A 21,111-nucleotide genomic window follows, 5' to 3' on the forward strand; every position below is an offset into this window, starting at 1 on the left:
TGGGAGGAATAAAGAAAATGTTAGATTTCTTTAGAAGATTGTAACTGTGGTGGCTAACCACATATGGAAAATCAGAGCTTTTTAAAAAATAATTGGGTAAGGTTAGGGGGCTGAAAGACAAACTAAGAGAGATGATCAAGTCACTGTGTTGGCAAGTAGACGGGAGCATGGGTGTGCTTCATTCCTGAAGCCATGGAGCAATACTGGGTGTTCCCTAAATATTAGCATATGGTGACAAGGAAAGACACATACTCTCTTGTAAGGTGGAGCTCACGTGGCGAAGTCTAGAATATTCCGTGGCATTAATGAGGAGTGTGAGGAGGTTATCTGCACTGTTCATGAGACTACCTGAAGGGTTTGGAAAAGTTCTGTAGTGTTTATTGTTTATTCTTTACCAATTTTACATTTGTTAAGCATCGGTGTTAGGGAGCAGATTTAATACATAATACAAAATACTAAAGCAAGCACATGCCTCCTCTCCCATGCATTGTATCTAACACATGTGTCTTGGATTTTCAATAGATTCATGGTAAGAGAATTTTTCTTTGAAGTTATAAAGTTGAGCCATTTATAGTCCTAAGTCATATCCTACTTTCAACAAACCTTCATGCTTACGCCATCAGCTCTGTGGTTTCTGCCTTTCTATTCCTGTGTAAATGACATCATCAGCATATTGTGCTCAGGATCCTTATTATAGACCTGGAGGAGGTTAACGTTGCTCTTATTCTTCCTACTCCTTAGAAAGACGTCACTAAGAACACTGTTTCTATTCTTAAGCATTATAAGATTTATGGTGAAAATGTGTATATGGAATTAGATCCTGTCAATCCCTGAGAAGAAACGAAAGCAGGGCCATCCCCTCAGGTGAGTGAATGAGCGACTAGAGCAAACCCACCAGCTGTCACAGATCCAGGCAAAACTTTTCAAAATCTAAGCTGGCTGCTGTGGACTGTAAAGATCTTTTTCAAAGTGAGAAGCACTTCTTGTCATCCTCCCCCAAAGACTATGGAGGCAAGCTGCCACAGCTCACCCTGAACCAGCCAGGGTGTGTGAAGACCAAGATCAACCCTGGAATTAAAAAGCAAATAAATAAAATGCTTTATAGGGTCAAGCTCAGAAGGATGTACTGTTCTCTGGAGAAAAATGAGGTTACAGGCTGGTATTTCAAATGAGCCACAAATTCTGTATCTGTCCCAAATGGGGGATAATATTTTATTGAATAATAAATTTAAAATGAATCCACTTCTTTCTACTTATGACTTAGGAAGTACTCACGATGTCGCCTCTGTAGCCAGAGTGTAATTCTCCCACTGACGAATGAAAGAAGCCAGTGTGTCTGTGGGTAAGAGCATCCAAGTAGGAAGATGAAGATGAAGCGAAATAAAGTTTCATGAGAGTTAATTTTTGAATAAAAACCAAACCAATGTCCTCCAGGGTTTCAAATATGTGGATGCTGTTGGTGTTGCAGACCTGGTGAACAGAGATGCACAGGGCAGCACTGAGTACCCCTCTATCTTTACTCACAGGAGGAAACTATGAATACATTTATAATGGTCAGTTTAGGATTTTATTGCTTTTGGCAAAAGTCCACTTGAAAGCAAACAAAATAAAGAGCCAACGTTATACAATTATACAAATAAGGATTCAAAGGGAGTAAAGTTGAATTCTTCCTCAACAGGCAATATTTTCGATCTATTTCAAAATAAGAATTTGTAATGGAAACAAGTAAGAAAGGTATTTAGCTTAGACATGGAAGGTGAATATTATTTTTGAGTTAGGACACATTTGTCAGTAAGATATTCTATTAAAGCAGCAAGTTTCTTTCTTCCATGAATATTTTTATTTTATTTCAAATGTACACAGAGACAAAAATTCGAGATAGCCAGGCAGAAGTCCAAGGAATTTTTAACCTGAATGTGGGAGTGTACACATTGAGTTGTTTTGATTCAGGGGAGAAGCAGGTTTCTAGATGAGATTTTTCTGTTGGAAGATGTATGGAAAGGTGCAGATCTTCTTCCTAAACAAATGAAAGCAAACTGTAGTGAGTTCTTTGGGGGTGCCTTATCTGCATGCAGTCCGTCATCCTCATACCTAGCACCATACATACGGTGTAGCTGCGGGCTAATGGTGGGATGGGCGTGGTTCCTTGAAGTCGAAGGGCCATTGGCCAGCATCTAGCCAGTCTCTCTCAGGACACTTTCAGATTGGTTCGTTTCCGTCTTTTATTTCTTGTGGCGTCTATTTGAAAGACATGACTTTCTAGGAAATTTTGCCCTCAACTAAAAATATAAATATGATTCTAGACAGTCATTTTTACTATTACCTTACTAAAGGGTAAGTTTGGGTTGCATTACATGCTAAAAGGGAAAATAAATATTTATATCGCACTCATAATGTTATTTATTTTTGCCCTTTTTCTTTTCTTTTCTTCTTTTGTTCACCTGACAGCTTCGCCCATTGTATCTTATGCTCTATAAAATCAGTGTGGTCTTCCTTTCTCTTCCTTTGTCACACACTAAATTGTTTTTCTTTTGGAAGACTTTCATCTTCCCACAGTTGCTTGCTTACTTCCTGTTTTTTTAAGAAAACCTTTATTCATATGTTTGTCTCCTTATATTTACGTCTTTCTCTTGCCTCACCTGAGACATTATCGCAATGCTTTGTGTTGATATGCTTAAAACTCAAGTTATGAAAGCATGCTAAGTATTTCTCAAGCTCCATTATCACGGCTTAACTCAATAATTACAGATTTTAAAGTTTTAATGCTCAAATGACTGGATTTACTTTCTTATTATTGATTACCAATTTGATTTAATCACATAATCAAGTCGACATGCTTTCATGTTTATTTCGATGTTTCATAATGTTAATGATGACACTTTCCACGTTTTTAATGTGTGATTGAGAATTTAGGAATTCCTCTGTTTTGGGGTTCTTCCGGAGCAAGCTTAGTAAGTATGCTCTCCAGGTTGCTTAGCATTAAAGAGAACTAAGACTTCCCACTCTGGCATTGGCCTTAGGAATTATCCTTGGATTTGTGTCAGGAACTGTCTGGAGAGTTTGGGGAATGTTATTAGATGCATGGTAGTCTGAAATGGTCATGTATCTCTTAGGGTTACCTGTATCTCTTAGGTCAGGGGTTCTCAGCCTTCCTAATGTTACGACCCTTTAATATAGTTCCTCAGAGTGTGGTAATCCCCAACCATAAATTTATTTTGTTGCAATTTCATAACTGTAATTTGGCTACTGTTGTGAATTGTAATGTAAACCATCTGATAAGTAGGATATCTGATATGTGAACCCCCAAAGGGTCATGACCCACAGACTGAGACCCACTATCCTAGGTTGTACTGGTCATTGTTAGGTAGTGGTCATCTTTGAAACACTAATGCTTTAAGAGCTTGATTGAATTTTCATGTAGCTCTACTAGCCACATGATGTACTATTATTTTCCAAGGTTGTTTTCTAATCTTCTAACTTTTCTATGCTCTTTGACTTTAAGTCTATCCATTGTTTTTTGATTCTATTTGACAGTCTCCATCCCTTAACTTACAAGTTTAATGTATTTATAGCATATTATTATTGTTAATATATAGAATCATTTCTACCACCTTGTATAATTTTTGGTCTTATTTTTGCTGTTGCTTGTTATCTTCATCTTCCTGTTTCTTAAAGTGCTTAACATTTTGATTTTGTGTTTTAGTTTTTTTTTTCTTTAGTATTTTGGGAGCCCTGCATCTGCCCCTTCAGTTGTTGCCCATGTGTTTTCACATGTGTGCTATTTAAGAAGGGGAAATAACTCAGTGTATCTCCTTTCCTTCCAAAATAATCAGGATTTAGAGCTCTGTGTCTTCCTCTTTCTACATTCTTGGTGTCTGCACTGCCGTTTTATTGCTGCTGTAACAAATTATAACAAACGAGTCAGCTTAGCCAACTAAAGTTTTCTGTCTACATAGAATTCACTGCAGTAAAATCAAGGTATAATAAAAAGGTGGATTTCTTCCATAGGCTTTGAGTAGACTCCTCATTTGCCTTTTCAGCTTCCAGAGACCATCCGCATTCCGTTGACCTCTATCTTCATAGCCAGGAGGACAATAAACCCTTCTCATAATGCGCTTGCTCAGGCTGACTTTATGTTGCCCAAGCTGAGACTGAATTCACCAATGCAAACAAGATTCCTGCCTCAGGCTCCTGGGTAGCAGAGAAAGTATGCACCACCATGCAAGCATATATTTAAATTTACATTATATTTTATTAACTCTTTCTCTTCTTCTGTATAACATCTCTTCATTCTGCCCAGTAAGACATTCAGTTCAATAATTTTTAAAATCCATATAAGTTCTAGTGGATATGTATACTATTTACCTCATATGTGTTGGCATACATTCAAAGTATAAGTATGCACACATAGACATATCTTCTTATATTTCCTTGAGGATGAGAATAAATCCCTATATCATTAACTTAAATATTTTGAACATTTATATTTTGGATGTAATAAGTGCAGTATCTGGTCTTTATATCCAACTTTGCTTCATTGAACAAATCTCTCTGTGAAAACATGGTTTTGTATTGCCAGGACATAGCTTTCTGGAAATTATCTCCATGAGTCTAGCAAGGCCCAAGCAAGATGCATGCCACTAAGAATGAGTTAGATTTATTTCTAGTTCTACTAAACATCTAAGACATTTCTTGGCACTCCCAACTCAGCACCACATCAGGTCGTCTTGAGTTTCCAAACTGTCCTACAAAGATGGGCCTGTAGTTATAAAGCTTTAGAGAAGAGTTTTTCCTTGGACCACACATGAAATAAATGTTTCTTGCTTTTCTTTGTTAGTTGTTGTTGTTATTGTTGTTGCTCTCCTCCTCCTCCTTTTTCTCCTTCTCCTTCTCCTTCTCCTTCTCCTTCTCCTTCTCCTTCTCCTTCTCCTTCCTCTACCCCTCTTCTCCCTCCTCCTCCTTCTTCTTTGTTCATGTTCTTGGCAATCTACCATTGCCCTGGCTGATAATACAATGTCTGGAGAGGTCTAGCTTTATCCAGGGACACACTTTCCAACTCCTCACAGGCCCAGTACTTTCACTCTTGTCATGTGTGCACACACAGAATGCAGACCACCTTTCTGGTTTCTAGATCCTCCTTTTATTTCCTACTTTCTCACAGTGATGATATACTAAAAATGATTATTGCCATATTGTGTCCAGCTGTAAAATGTTAAAATTTTCTTGTGGAAAAATTTTAGACTATCTTATCTTTCCTGTTGCAGGAAATCAGTGCACAGTAAGATAAGATATTTATCTTCTTTGGCCACCCATTAAATGACTTAGTAATACTGTCAGAGCATCTATCTTCTTCTGCCTCATACTGTAATATGGCCATATATCCTCACATCCCTATGTGATAATTAAGGAAGAAAATGAAAACAGTGGTTGTGCTAATTTCAGAAGTGATTACACAAACATTTGCATATGTTGCTAAGAAATTTCACATTTTATTATTCCACACTTTATTAATCTCTACTTTTGCTTTGTAATGATAACTCAGATCTTTCAAGAAGAAATGCGGCCATGGATTATATCAGGCCACAGAAGAAGGCTGGGAAGAAGGAGTATTCTGTTCTTCAATATATTGAAGCTATAAATAACAAAAGAATTTGGTTAACAAGAATGACGTTCCACTGCTAGACCGGACATTGACAAGAAGGTAAGAAAAGGAATCAGTACTGCCTATATCCTACAGAGAAGCTTCAGTCTGAATACTAGCTTTATTCATCTCTGTCACAGAACTGTTACCAGTTCCACAGATAGTTGATCATATTTGTCTATTAGATGTAGTTACATTACATATATAATGAACAAATACATACATATATGTGATCTGTATGATGATGCATGCTCCACCATAGCTCATGCCCAGAAGAACATCCTTTTCAATCATAGGGCATATCCTCCAACGTGACTTACACGACACTTGTCAGAATTCTTTTTTTTAACTTCTGAAACAGAAAGCGAGCAGGTATTTACTGAATAGTAAGAGCCCCTCAAAGGATGAGGGAGTTACTGTAAATACTCAACATATACGTGGTTACTCTGGTGACTTCAGAAGAGCAGAGAGAACAAGTACAAACTACTGTTCTCCCCGGCTGCCATGTAACACCTCCCTCAAAATGTCTTCTTTCTTCCATCTCATATTTTCTTCATTTTATTCCTATAATTGAAAGATGCAAATATCAAAGAATATGCCAGCTAAGGGATAATGAGTCAATCAGATATAAAATTCCTGCGTAAGATCATCTCACAACTCCAAAGTCTCATCATTAACTAGAAAAAGGAAAGATGTATAGGCACCATTCTAAAGATTTATTCGAGAAATAAAGTGAAATAATAAATGAACTAATTTTATTGAATATGCCCAAACCAGACTTAATGCATATAGTCATGGTACCATTAGAAGACTTGGACTCCGAGAGAATCCCAGATACTGAAATTAGGATAAGTTTGCCCTTAACTAATAGTAAGACTCCAGGCGAGCTAAAAACTTGTTCTGTTGTTAAATAGGAATAATTGCCACTGGAAGTGTGAGAACATGAATAAAGTGCTCCTTCGTGTCTGGTTCATATTACAGACTTAAACAGTGACTTCAATGATTAGTTTTCGTGCTAGCCAACCTACTAAATTTTACAAATAGCTTGAGGGTCAGAATTATTTTAGTTTTAGTTAGGGTTTTACGGCTGTGAACAGACACCATGACCAAGGCAAGGACAACATTTAATTGGAGCTGGCTTACAAGTTCAGAGGTTCAGTCCATTACCATCTAAATGGCAGCAGGGTAGCATCTAGGCAAGCATGGTGCAGGAGGAGCTGAAAGCTCTACATCTTCATCTAAAGATGAAGCAGAATGCTGGCTTCCAGGCAGCTAGAACGAGGGTCTTAAAGCCACACCCACAGTGACACACCTACTCCAACAGGGCCACTCCCTGGGGTAAGCACATACAAACCATCACAATATTTAAGTGACATTGCAATAGTTCTCAGGCACCTAGAGAATTTATCAAGCAAGACTCTGTAACTCCCAATACTCCTACTAGAGGTTCTGAGGTAATTTGTGTAAATAAAGGCTGCCTCCCCAGACCCTTTGTTAAAGATTGTTCTAGACCAGTGGTTCTTAACTTTCCTAATGCTGTGACCCTTTTTAATACAGTTCCTCATGTTGTGGTGAGCCCCACCCACAAAATTATTTTCATTGCTACTTCATAGCTGTAATTCCATTACTGTTACGAATCACAATATAAATAGCCTAAATAGCAGATGTACAGGATTTATAACATGTAGCCCCTGTGAAAGGGTTGTTTGACCTTCAAATGGGTCGCAACGCACAGGTTGAAAGCCACTGTTCTAAACAATTACATACCTGAGGGAACAACAGAATAATGAATTTCATAAAAACCTAAGTTAAAAATTTAGTTTCTAGTAAGAATTTCAAAAAAGGATCTGAAGTTATAGAAAAGGGTTCAGTTTTGATTAATTCTATGAGAAGTAATTATATTAATCAAAATGACTTAATTCCTCTCAACAGGTACATCTCTAGCTAAGCCCATTTGTTAAAATAATGTATCCTTCCACTGTGGTGGCCTATAGATGAGCACCTGTGCTGAGCTCACAGTAGGAGAGCTCTTCCTTACCTTTGACATTTCTAGGAGAGCTTGTGCCTTAAGTCCATCCCTGACACTATGCTGTTAGCTTATTTTAAAGCACAGTTTATGAACAGTGAAAATATGATTTTTTTTTTTAATTTGGGGAAATTTAAGATCTTGCTATGTAACCCTCACTGGTCTGTAGCTCATTGTGCAGACCAAGGTGGCCTCAAACACAGAGATCCTCTCGTTTCTGCTCCAGGGAATTGTGTTAATGGTGTGTGTTACCACACTTTGCTAAGAATATGAGTTTTGAAATGTTTTTAAAAAATCATTTGCTGTTAGAAGTCCTGGGATCAGGCCACAGCCAAATCTCTCTGAATGTGCTCTTTTCTCTCTACCCACAATCCTCTCCTCTTCTTCATTAGGCTGCCTCTCCTAATTCTCTCTGGTGGGTCTTCTAATTGCCACTTTCATTTTTCTCTCCAGTCATAAGTCTGGAATTAAGGACCCTCTTTTACGCTGCATATGACAGAGTGTTCTCCAGACAGTCCTGTGCATGCATTCACTAACAGCAGGACATGGAGAGGAATAGGAGCAGGGTCAGGCTTCATCCCCACTCCACAGGCTTCAAAACTGGGTATGTGAGCCAAGCAGATCATATTCCCAATGGCTATAAAATCTGACTATATGTGTATCTCACGAAATGCTAAGTGATTCACAGTGACAAATTTGTTAAATATATTGAAAAAATGGAACTCTATTTTAAACATCTGGATTTATAAAATTATTAAACTTTGAAAGAACATTCTTGCATTCAATGTTTTACATTTCTGGTCCTTGGTCTTTTTCCACTAAAGACTTGTTTTGGAAAAATTGAGTAAGAGCTGCTTAACAGCTTTCAAATATGCTATGAGCCAAAACAAAAAGCAGAATTAAGGGCGCCATAGGATGGCTTAAAAGAAAAAAAATTTATGGTAAGATTTTGAGTGGAGATGATTTCTTGCAGTAAAGTGTATATGTGTCTGAAGACCAGTTAATCTTCTCTCTGTGTGAAACTGTAAGGGGGAAAACCCATGTCTGAAAGCACATCCCATCAAAACCTCATTTCTAGTCACTAAAAACACAGAAGTGAACCAAACAGAGAAGTAGAATACAATATATACCTCTCTGGCTTTAACGGAAAAATACAGACAATGGGTGGATGAATAGGCAGGCAGGTATACAATAGATACACATTTGTGGGTGTAGACAGACAGATGATAAACAGATTATATGCATCAGTTTCACACACATGCACACACACACACTTGAGCTGGCTAGTTTTTGTTGTTATTGTTTTTTGTCAACTAGACTTATCTGGGGAGAACTCTCATTTGAGAAACTGCTTCCAGAAAATTGGCCTGTAGCCAAGATTGTGGTATTGTCTTGATTAGTGATGGATGGGGAAGACCCAGCTCACCATGGGCAGTGCCATTCCTAGGCTGATGGTCCTGAGTGCTATAAGAAAGCGTGCCAAGCAAGCCATGAGGAGCAAGCCAGTGAACAGCATTCCTCTATAGCCTTTTCATAGGCTCCTGCCTCAGGTTCCTGTCCTGACATCTCAGGATGACAGACTATGGAGTGTAAGTATAAGAGAAACAAGCTCTTTCCTCCCCACGTTGCTTTTGGTCATGGTGTTTTGGCACAGCAATAGAAACCCCAACTAAAACAATAACCATGAATTGGACAGAACTTTGCAATTTCCGATAGGGCAGTAAGGGAAGGCCTCACTTTGAAAGTGGGGAAAGAATGTGACTGCCCACTAAGAGAAAGCCATTTTGGGAAATCAATATTGTGCCCAAACAGGGAGGACTATTTGGTTTCTTTTGACTTTTGGTTCCTTATTGTGATCATTATGGCTGATCTCTCAAGAAGAGACAAGTAGACAGAGTAAGTGGCTATTACAACATCTAGTCAAGGAACAATGGTGGCTGAGCCAGGCTGGCAGTGGTAGCTATGGTTAAAAATAGATCTCAGGAAAATGGAGAAATGGAGCAACCATTAAGAGCACTTGCTAATTCTACAGTGGACCCTGGTTTGGTTCCCTATACCCACATGGCAGCTTACAACTGTCTATACTCTAGTTCCAGGGAACCCCAAAACCCTCTTCTGAACCCCATTGACACTACAGATGGAGGTATGTTTATATATGTGCAGACAAACACTCATAAAATAAATATTTTTCAAAATCATTTCAAGTACTATAAAGATTTAATACACAATATTTACTGATAAACTGAACCTTACCTGTGATAAAAAAAAGAGAGAGCAAGTAAAATGTCTCTGATCTTAGCAACTGATTATACTTTTTTCCTGTATTATAAATCAGGAAACATTACAACAGGAATAAATTTGGTGATTGAAATCAAGGAGTTTTCTGAAATGCTACTTTTAAACAAGTAAAAAATTATCTTAAGTAAAAGTACATGTATCTTAAGTATCTTAAGTACATGAGTTGTGTGTTCCAACTGTGGAGAAAATAAATATAATCCATCAGAATTGTGTATTGGTGGCATTTAAAAGTAAGGCAAATGGATATAGTCAAATTCTTCAATCATTGGGTCTTAGGATGTCAGCATTTAGGTTTTAGATGTGGGGGATAAAGTAACTGAGTAGAGAGACTAGTCAGAGGCAAAATACAAAAGACAGTGGTGTCCTGGAAGCCAACTAAAAGAGTTTTAAAAACAGGAAGTTATGAGCCTTGTAAATCATTAGCAACAGGTCAAATAAGAGCCTCCCAGACTGAGTCATTAGATTTCATAACCTGATAATCACCGTGACCTTGACCAAAACAACTTTAGTAAAGGGATGAGGTTAAAAGACTGCTAGAGAAGGTCTAGAGAGGTTGGGAGGAGTGGAATGGTAATAGGAAGAAAGAATGTACAAAATTAGTTTTAGGGTGTTTGCCTATGAACAGGAAGATGAGGTGGCTTGGAAAGAGACTTAAGGCATTTCCTTGTTGACTGACTGAATTGTCTTTGAACTCACTATAGTAAGAGATTGGCTCCACTGACTTAAGATAGGAATAGGGCAGGGGACTATGAGCTTCAGGGAAATGGTAAGAAATGAGGACCAGTCATAGTAGATATAATTAGAGTCAATATAGTCAGACTATTGAGTGTCAATGCAAGACAGCAGCTCTTAACCTCAAAGGGAATCATTTATTCTAGAGCCAAGTTTAAGTGACTATTGGTCAAGAAACATATATCCAGGTTCTGTTTTCCTGTATGGATGCAGTTTGATGAAGTCTTATAGTAGCTGAACAAAGAAAATTGTAAATCAGAACAATTTTAACATATTTATAAGATACACCAGAGGCAGCTACAGCAAGATGGAAGACTCTTATCTATAGATTTTTAGATGCTATCTGATAACCTTCTTAGCTTTTGGATTAGGGTGAGCTAGTGGTCTGTTGAGTTAATGAATTCCAGAAAGGTTTCTATTAGTCATAGGATATTAGTTCTGACATAGTGGTGGGCAAGGAATGGGTACCAGAGGGGGTGAGGTGGGGCTAAAACTAGCCCAAGATAGAGATAAGGTAATTAGCTATGGATCTGCAACATTCCACAACTAGTGTAGCTCTAGTAAATCAGTATTTAAAAATAAAGCCTCTTTGTAGGAATTATCATTTGCTGGAGCTATCCTCCAGTTTTGCACACACTAGTATATGTATATCCTGTATAGACAGCAAAAAATGAATTTTTCTAGGCCAAAATTTTACCAAGTGATTGATTCAATGGGAAAACAGGTAAGAGTATTAGAGTCTATGCAAGTAAAAGTCTAAGATAAATCACAAAGTGTAAGGTGCATACAGACCAGGATACTGCAGGGTCAGTTGAAATATTAGATGTAGTTGTTTAAGAATGAAGTATTCGGGGGTAGGATTACTCATGGAAAGCTCTGGGTAATGCTACAATCAGTGAGGACACCAGAGTGAAGACTGAAGAGGCATGTAAGAGAGAAGATCCTCAGAGGACCAAGGTGAGTGAATGACAGGAAATGCCAAGGCACGGGATGGATTTCCCAGGTGTTTGTTGAAAGTCATCCAGTGTATCTCATGGAGTCAGGGTGACATGAGAATGTGTGAATGGCTATTGGGATATAAAAATATGGGTAGCATAAGCTGATAGTGCTGCCCCAGAACTGGGGTTGGGTGGACAAGAAGCTGAGAGAACAATCCCACGGGACTGAGCATCGATGAGTAGCTGCCTGGACGTAAATGTCTTCCACTCAATGTGGGTGTTTGTGGGTGTATAGATGTGAGGTTTCAGTATCTCAGCTTTTGGTATCATTTAATCATAATGAATATGAATTCACGTGCAGGTCATTACCTGTGGCTGGCAGTTAACATACTGAGCAAGGAAGGAATCAAGGAAGACATTACCTCCTGTGAGCCTCAGTCAACAGGAATGTGAAAATAAACTCAGCTAAGGGTCAGCCTAAGAAGAAAGCAGTGCCAGGCGAGAATCCAGGCTGAGCGACAGACAGTAATGAGAATACAGGAAACGACTTCTTAGCGGTGACTGAGTTCTAGAAGGTAGTATGTGAAAGACTCAGGAACTGGACAGAGGAAATGGCTAAAGAGTAAAACAGGATGAGAGCATCCTTCTTCCGACTACGTATAGTTATTCTATGGCTTTAGTAATTTAAGCACATGGTTAGTAATTTATTAATTCAGCGACCCTAAGGGCAAGAAATACAGTGCTTTGCATAATCTTTGCATTAATAGATACCTGTCAAAGCACAACTTTTAAAAAGTACCTGGGAAATAAACCCATTTCTATTGACAGAGTCTGAAGTACAGAATCTGAATGGTGTTTACACTGCTCCTTACACCGATTGCTTTGGACAAATGAAGTGGGGTTTTAAATGTCCATTTAAGCTCTTCTGTGTCAACAGAAGCAGCAATTAACTGTTGGAATTCAAACATCTTTGTTTAGAAAGTAGTATTTGATGAGACTTCAAAGAACACTTAGTACTTACTGAACACTTTCCTTGTAAGCACTTTGTAGCCATCTTGCATTTACTGCTAATAATCCTCTAGTGGGTCTGCTACCCACCTGTGACAGATTACACTGCAGCTTAGGACGGTCAACCTGGCTAAGGCCATGCAGACAGGAAATATAAAATCTGAGGTTAAAGACACATTTTCTGCATTTGTGGATGACTACTATTTTTATTTAGTTTTTTTTTTGGGGGGGGGGGGGATTATAATACAGTTACAAAATTTCTCTGTTTCCTCCCTGCAAAACCCTACATATGCCTTCAAATTCATGGCCTCTTTTTTTCATTAATTGTTATTGCATGCATACATGTTTATGTGCAAGCATATATATTTATATACATATCTAAACATATATATCCTGTTATACTTCTACACATAAGTATATACATATACAATATAACCTAGATATAATCTGTTTAGCTCCTATATTGCTGCCAGAACAATCACTAAAACAATCTAAACATCTGTCTTTCTGCCCACAGATAAATGTAGTCCTCACCCCTCATCAAGGAAGTGTCTCTTTCCAACAGATGGAGACCACTACAGAAAACCACAACCAACAAAAATGCAGTGTTGTGGAGCCCAGTATCAGTGGACACATATGACACATCTCCAAAACAATCGGGCTCAGGGAACATTGCAAAAGAGACGGCAGGAAGACCACAAGAGGCAGAGGATCAGGGAATTTGGTGTTGGACTGTGTCTCCTGGTAATATCAGAAGCGACACCCATAAGGTCTCAGCAACATGACTGTCCAAACAGAAGCTGAAGAAGGAAAACACCAATGGACATACCACAGTGGTTAGGGAGAGCCTGCAGGCTTCAGCCCTAAACAAAAGAACTGTGGGCAACTGAGGAATTCTGGGAGATGCTCTTCCCCATGGAAGTTATCTGTCCAGTGCCAGACGCTCAGCCCTGAGAATGCATACAGCTCCCCTTTGTGTGTGTTTGGGAACACGGAAAGAGGAATGAAGGAGGGAGGAAATAAATGAGGAAGGAATGTTTGCTCTGCCTTTTAATGGAGTGATAGTAGGAGAATTACAAATAACATCTGTTGGTCTTTAATTTTCAGAGGAAGGTAAAAAGGAGTTCAAGGATTCTGACAGCACTTTATACCATAAAATCAACCTCTGGCCAGAGAAGGGTAACCATTGTGGATTAATTCAAATAACTGAGTGATGGCATTTGTAAAAATTTAAATGTCAAATAAGACTTGCATTCAGTAAAAAAAAGAATATATAGATATCAAGTTAAAATAGGCCAGATATGGCCTATTTTCAGAAAGTTTCTAAAAGTATATTTTCTTCTTCTAAGAATTTTTAAAATATATATGAAAATAAAAACACAGTTAGGTGCTTATGTTTTGCCAGAATAAGGGCAGTGAGCTTTGTCACAATCTGCCATTAGAAATTAGTCTTTAATAAGTTTTCCTAGGCCAAAGCTTATTGTCTTCAGGTCTAGAATTAAGCTCAAATACATCACTCAAAAGTCTTTTCTTTGTGATATTACATTAGTCTGTTTTCCATGACACAATACAATGTCCAAGGTTGGCACATTATAAAGAACATGGATTTACTTAACAGTTATTTTTGAAACCTGGAAATCCAAGATTGAGAGGCCTCATTGGTTAGCGCTGTCTTGGGGTCCTGTTGGCTACATCATGTCTTGGCCAATGGCATCACAGAGGGGTATGGCACTCAGGGAGACAGAACATGATGACAGAGAAACGTCAGAGCAGGAAGGGCTCACACTTGTTTCTCTGTAAGTATTCTGTTGATAGTAGCCTAAAATATTCTAGGTAATGAGAGGGATTTCTTGAGTGTAAAAATATAATTATCCAGCTTTCTATTCATTACACATGGGTTTTAATCTTGGTCTTAACACATTAGCCATGCAAATGTTGGTACTTACCAAATTTTGACTCAATATTAGTTATGTAAGGTTACTTTTAAACTCTTTGGATCTGCTATATTTTGGGGATTTGTTTGTTTGAGACAAGGTTCTAGCCAATACTGGTTGGCCTTGAATTCATCATGTAGTCAAAAATGACCTTGAACTTCTCTTCTTACCTCCAGCTCCCAAGTGCTAAAATTATAAGCATTCACCCCCACACTCAGCTGGGAATTATATTTACCCTTCACCGATGTTGGAATTGAAGCAAACTACTTTATGTATTGGGGGTAAAAGACAGTGCCTGGCATATAGTAAGCACAAGGAGTAGGAAAAAAAAAAAAAAGAAGTGGAAACCAAATTCAATGATTACCAGTGAGAAACTATTGAAGTACTGAAATATATAGAAATTCATAATAGTAAACAAAACACAGTGTGTCAGCATACAACTGTAGTGTGGGTGTCTGTGTGTCTCTGTGTGTGAGACTGTGTGTATGTCTGTTATGTCTGTGTGTGTGACTGTGTGTATGTGTGTGTGTGTATGTATGTGTGTGATTGTGTATATGTCTCTGTGTGTGGCTATGTGTATGTCTCTGTGTGTGATTGTGTGTATGTCTCTCTGTGTGTCTGTGTGGGTGACTGTGTGTTATATGTGTGTGTGATTGTATGTATGTCTCTGTGTGTGTGTGTGTGTCTGTGTGGGTGACTGTGTTGTCTGTGTGTGTGATTGTGTGTATGTCTCTGTGTGTGTCTGTGTGTGTGACTGTGTGTATGTATGTTTGTATGTATGTGTGACTGTGTATGTCTGTGTGTGTGTGTCTGTGACTATGTGTATGTGTGTGTGTGACTGTGTGTATGTCTCTCTGTGTGTGTGACTGTGTGTATGGCTGTGTGTGTGTGATTGTGTGGATGTCTGTGTGTGTGTGATTGTGTGGATGTCTGTGTGTGTGTGACTGTGTATATGTCTCTGTGTGTGGCTGTGTGTACATCTGTGTATGTGAGACTGTGTGTATGTCTGTGTGTGTGTGTGATTGTGTGTATGCCTCTATGTGTATCTGTGTGTGTGTGTGTGTGTGACTGTGTGTATGTCTGTATGTGTGTCTCTGTGTGTGACTGTATATATCTGTGTGTGTGTGTGATTGGGTGTATGTCTGTGTGGGTGTCTGTGTGTATCTGTGCATGTGTATATGTGTGTTGCATATGACTATAGTGTGCATGTGTATGTGTGTTTGTCTGTGTGTATGTCTGTAAAACCATAACAGTTAAAGACAAAGAGGCCATGAATTCCAGATGCATCAAAAAGGAGTGTTTGAAGATAAGAAAGAGAGGGGCATAAATGATGTAGTTGTATTTTAATTTAAAATAATTTCCTTTGTGTGATTAGAATTATTTTTTTATAATTTTCGTTCAAAAATAACATTGAATTTGTTCCTGGACTATATCTATCTATATCTATGTCTATATCTATACCTATATCTATATGCCTATACCTAAATATATATATATTGTATATTATATATGTGTGTAATATATGTAGCATATGTGAATATAATAGATTATATATGTATTATATTGTATATTACTATAACATTATGATTAATTTCCCCCCTTGTCCCCTGTCAACCCCCACACCTCCCTAGCAGCTATTTGTTCTACATTCTTGTCTCTTTGTTTGTTCTGTGACCCACTGAGTTTAATCAGTGCTATTTGTGTGTCTTCAATGGAATAATGTTAAATCATAAAGGATAAAATTCTATAATAGGCAATAAGTAATATATTAGATATAATATATAAAAATATACAAGTAAATATGTGCATAATATACATACATGATAATATTAATATTTTTATAAAATATAATAATTTATGTTAGTAGGTAAAATTATAACATAGTGGAGCAGTACAGCACCACATTAAGTGAAGTAAGTAAGGCACAGGAGACAAACACTGCCTGCTCACTAAAGGTGGAACTGATAACTCGGAAGTAAAACAGATGTCACTGGAAGAGTAGGAGGGAATGCTTAGTCCACAGTGTTAACCAAAATACAGCTGACAGGAAGTAAGTGGAATGTTCTACAGCAAAGCAGACTGAACATAGCCTCAGTAAAAAAAAAAAAAAAAAAAAAAAGACTGCACATCCCCAAATCACCAGAGGAGAAAAGTGTTTGGTCCCTAACACACAGGAGCCATGTCTGCAGAGATGGAAGTGCTCGCTGACCTGACCTGGTCAATACACATTGTATACACGTACTGAGTTATAGTAATGCATCCAGAAATAGTTACACAGTTTAAAATGGGAAGTTCTATCAGGAGGGAGTGGGGCTGAGTGACAACTGGGACAAGAAAGCTGTGAAGACCACATAGTGTATTGGCTGCTACGTACTCAGCGGTGGGTTCCAGAATGCGTATGTGAACATTTACAATCTATTTTTAAAAGTCCATCCAGTTGGACATGGTGGTGCACACCTTTAATCCCAGCACTTGGGAGGTAGAGGTAGACAAATCTCTGAGCTCAAGATTAGCCTGGTCTACAGAGTTCCAGGACAAGGAGATGTCCAGGTATCTCTTTGACATGACGATTCCGTTTTCTTTAGAAACTCAGTAGTGTGGTTGCTGTGTATATGGTTCTTTCGTTTTCACTTTCTGAGGAACTCCGTACAGATTTTCATGGTGGCTATATCCACGTGCACTGCCACCAACAGCCTGTGAGTCATCCACCTTCTGCATCCTCTCCGATACTGTCTTGTCCTTTTGACAGAAGCCACTCTCAGTGGGGGAAGTGAAACTCCAGTGTGGTTTTGATTTGTATTTTCCTAATGATCCTGAGCTTTCCTAGTGATGCTGAGCTCTTTCTTATGTATTCACTGGCCACTTGTATTTCCTCTTTTAAGAACTGTGTGTGCAAAGTATTTGCCCTTTGTTTAAAATCATACTTCTTGCTGTTGTTGGGATTCATATATATTCCAGACACTAACTCTTATCAAATAAGCAGTGTGTCCATTTTTCTTTCTGTTACCACTGCACAGTGGTGCAGAGGCTTCGTGGTTTTACAGAGCTCCATTTGTTTACTTCACCTTTATTCTCCATGTTTTAGGGCCTTAAAAAAATCTTTGCCCAACATCCTGAAGGTGTCCCTTTCTCTTTTCTTCAGTAGTTCCTTTGTCTTGGGTCTTATAGTTCCTTAATCTATTTTGAGATGGGTTTTGTATCACATGAGATGGAGGGGGCTAATTTCATTCATACACACACACACACATATATATGCATATACAATATAAACATACATATATGTACATACATATATATACGCACACATACACACACACACACACACACACACACACACACACACACATATATCCATACACACACACAGATACAGATACACATATACATACCAACATCTCACAGTGCTGTTTTTGGGAGACTTTGTCCTCTCTCTAGCATTCTTATTGCTTTTGTTAAAAATCAGTTGGCTCTGCATACAGGGATTTGTGTCTAAATATTTATTCTGTTCTGAAGTTGGTCAATGGGTCCGTTTTGTGACAATGCCATGCTGTTTGATTACTATACTTCCATAGTGTGTTTCAATATTATATTGTAATAGTCTCGGTTTTATTGTTTTTGTTCAAGAATACACCAGGTATTCAAGGTCTTTCTTGGATCTCTCTGAGTTTCGTGACTCATTTTGGCTATATAGGGAGTGTTGTTAGTAGTTTGAGGTAAATTATACTAGATCTACTGACCATTCTAGGTAGTGTGTATATTTTATCATTATTAATTCTATCAAGCCACAAACATGGAACATCTTTCCATTTTTGATGGGTCCTCTTTATTTCCTTGGCTTAAAGCTTCCTGTTCACACACACTGACATCACAATAAGTTGGGACATTTTCTCATCAATATCACTAACATGTCTTCTTTATTGTGCCTTTAGAGACATTTAGGCAGTGTGGATATTTCTTAAGTTCAAACTTTACTCTTAGTTGCCTCCCAGTTTGCTGACCATGTGGTTATTATGTAAAATATATTCAATAAGTTTTTAGTGAAAAGAGGGAAGAACAGGCAAAGGGAGAAAGAATAAGGAGTAAAAACTTGCTAATCTTTCTCAAAGGGCTAGATACTGTGCTAGATTCCTTATAAATAATATATATATGCCACGCACACTGGGAAATGCCACACACTCCGGTCAAGTCTGCGTGACAGGCTGAAAAGTCTGTAAGCACTCACAAGGAAAAGAGTTTCAAGGAAACTCACCTCCTGGAGTTTTGGCGGTCTCACTTACCCACATACTCATACTCTATTCCAGAGTTAGTCTGGTGTATGGAACTATGAGCTTGGAATCCGCAGGAATGCAGTAAAGAAGTTACCTATTCAGTAACTAATTAAGCATTACAAAAGATGGAGCCAGTAGCTCAGAGCTGGTCTGCAAAATATTTACTAAGGACAGTAGCAAATCTCACCCAAACTAGGGAATACCATAAAAGAGCCAGGGAATCCCACTGAGATAGAAATCTTCAGTACAGGCTACATTGCATATTAGAAGCAAGTTGGTGAATTCTCCTGACAAATGGAGATTCTCCAGATACTTAAAAGTTACACTCATATAAGAATTTAGCAAGGCCTAGGAAATAGGGGGGTTGTGATATTGCATTATTCATGAGGCCTGCCAAGAGCAGAACCCCCTGATGCTAGTCTTCACAAGGTTCAAAGGAATAGCACTAGAGTATGAAATCCTTACCTGTCATTAAGCTGACCCTAAGCAGGACTGCTTTATCTTTACTGTAAACATTTACCTGGTTCCTGTAAATCCTTTTGAAGTCATTCCTTTGTTTTGTGTCAGGCAACTTCAATGTACTTTGCCTGCTGTGACTTCTGACCCCTTGTATTTTCTGTACTATATAAGACTGGTGTTCACTTTGTAAGAATGCATTCAGATTCTACACAATCTCATGTGTTGATCTGTCTGTTACCCGCCGACGCCTTGCTCACCTGCCCCAGAGACCCGTTCCACGCAGACAAAGGGACCTAGAGGGTCTGCAGCATATATATATATATATATATATATATATATATATATATGTGTGTGTGTGTGTGTGTGTGTAATAATTATACACATATATATGTTATTTATATATCTTAACCTTTGCTAAGAATATATATATATATATATACTATAATAAGAATATATATATTATTCTTAGCAAAGGTTAAGAAAACTGTATATAGTTTTCTTATAAAATACTATGTTATAGTAGTATAGTATAATATAGTTATTAGTATAGTACAGTAGTATAGTAATATGCTGGAGATCATGTAGTTGTAAGTGGTGGAACAAGAATAACTGTGGTCTGAGCCCACAGGACTGCAAAGTATATGGTTTTTCCATAGCATCCTATCTTCTTTTACTCTGTTGAATAAAATGAAGTTAAAATAGTGTATTTAACAGAATATTATTGGACAGAAGTGTCCCTAGAGGAACAACCCAAGGAATTCTGATACTGTAAAGGACACCGTTAGCACATAAATACCTTTGCTTTGAGATTTTTCATGCCAATAACCTGCTAACTACCATGGGCCTCCTGAAGAACTTGTCTGTTAAGGTGCCACACTTGAAGAGGTACACATTACAGTGGTCTTTGAAGCAGGCGTGTACACTATTAGTGTGTGTATATGCATGTACAGGACCATGTGTGCACACGTGGACGCAGAGGATGGCCTCAGGCATCCTTCCTTCTCAACCCCTAGCTCTTTTCTTTCTGTGTTTTTTAGACAGGATCTCGTCCTGTCTTAGAACTCTAGTAGGCTAGACTGGCTGGCCAATGGGCCTCAGGGTCTACCTCTCTCCATCTCCCTGGTGCCAGGATTGCAAGCAAATGCCATCATACTTGGCTTTTTCTGCATGGGTTCTGGGGTAGAAAGCCAAGCACCCTACTCAATAAGCCATCTCCTTAGTTTCCAGGACATAGCTTCTAAGTTAGGTTTGTTTTAACATAAATTGAACACTTAAGGTCATAAGCATGAACTGTGAGCAGGACAAGGCTGGCCAAAGGAGAGTTATCTCACCTCTAAGCCTGGAGAACAAGGGTCTGTAGTCTGGATCCACAAGAAAACCAGGAGGCGCCTTTCCCGTTTAGATGTAAGAGTTTTTCAGAGCAACAAGTCAGATGACTATGAAGTCGTGGTCAGCTGCACTGCAATTTGTTGCCAAGATGACAAAGGACAGAAAGTACAAACAGGACGATGTAGGAGGCCTGGTAAGAAACGCTGGGTGATCCCAGTGTTGCCTGGTGCTGAACTGGGTCACATAACTCCTCTGCCTGGAAGCCCTCAATCAAGCAGGACTTCTATTGCCCACAACTGTAATTTCAAACCACAAGAGGAAACAGAACTCCCTCAAATTTTTATTTTGCTGAGGAAGTGGACGATTTAAATAAGTCTGTTTGACACATGCCTATCTGGCTTTCCAGTTCCCTTAGATTTCTTGCACGTCAGCCATAAAGCTTTTCCCTGCCTGTTCTAACTGGATTTATGCATGCTGC

At 38.4% G+C, this 21,111-nt stretch overlaps 1 long non-coding RNA gene across 1 annotated transcript; it reads right to left on the reverse strand.

Moving 5' to 3' along the window:
- Positions 1 to 1,838: 1,838 nt before the first annotated feature.
- Positions 1,839 to 20,710, reverse strand: Gm33510. Its single transcript, XR_380150.1, has 3 exons — positions 20,636 to 20,710; positions 5,865 to 5,993; positions 1,839 to 2,017 (listed from the first exon to the last, which is right to left on the reverse strand). It is a non-coding gene; the product is annotated as a predicted gene, 33510 (long non-coding RNA).
- Between the last annotated feature and the right edge of the window lie 401 nt (positions 20,711 to 21,111).

Source organism: Mus musculus, chromosome 10, assembly GCF_000001635.26.
Source record: "Mus musculus strain C57BL/6J chromosome 10, GRCm38.p6 C57BL/6J".
NCBI lineage: Eukaryota > Metazoa > Chordata > Mammalia > Rodentia > Muridae > Mus > Mus musculus.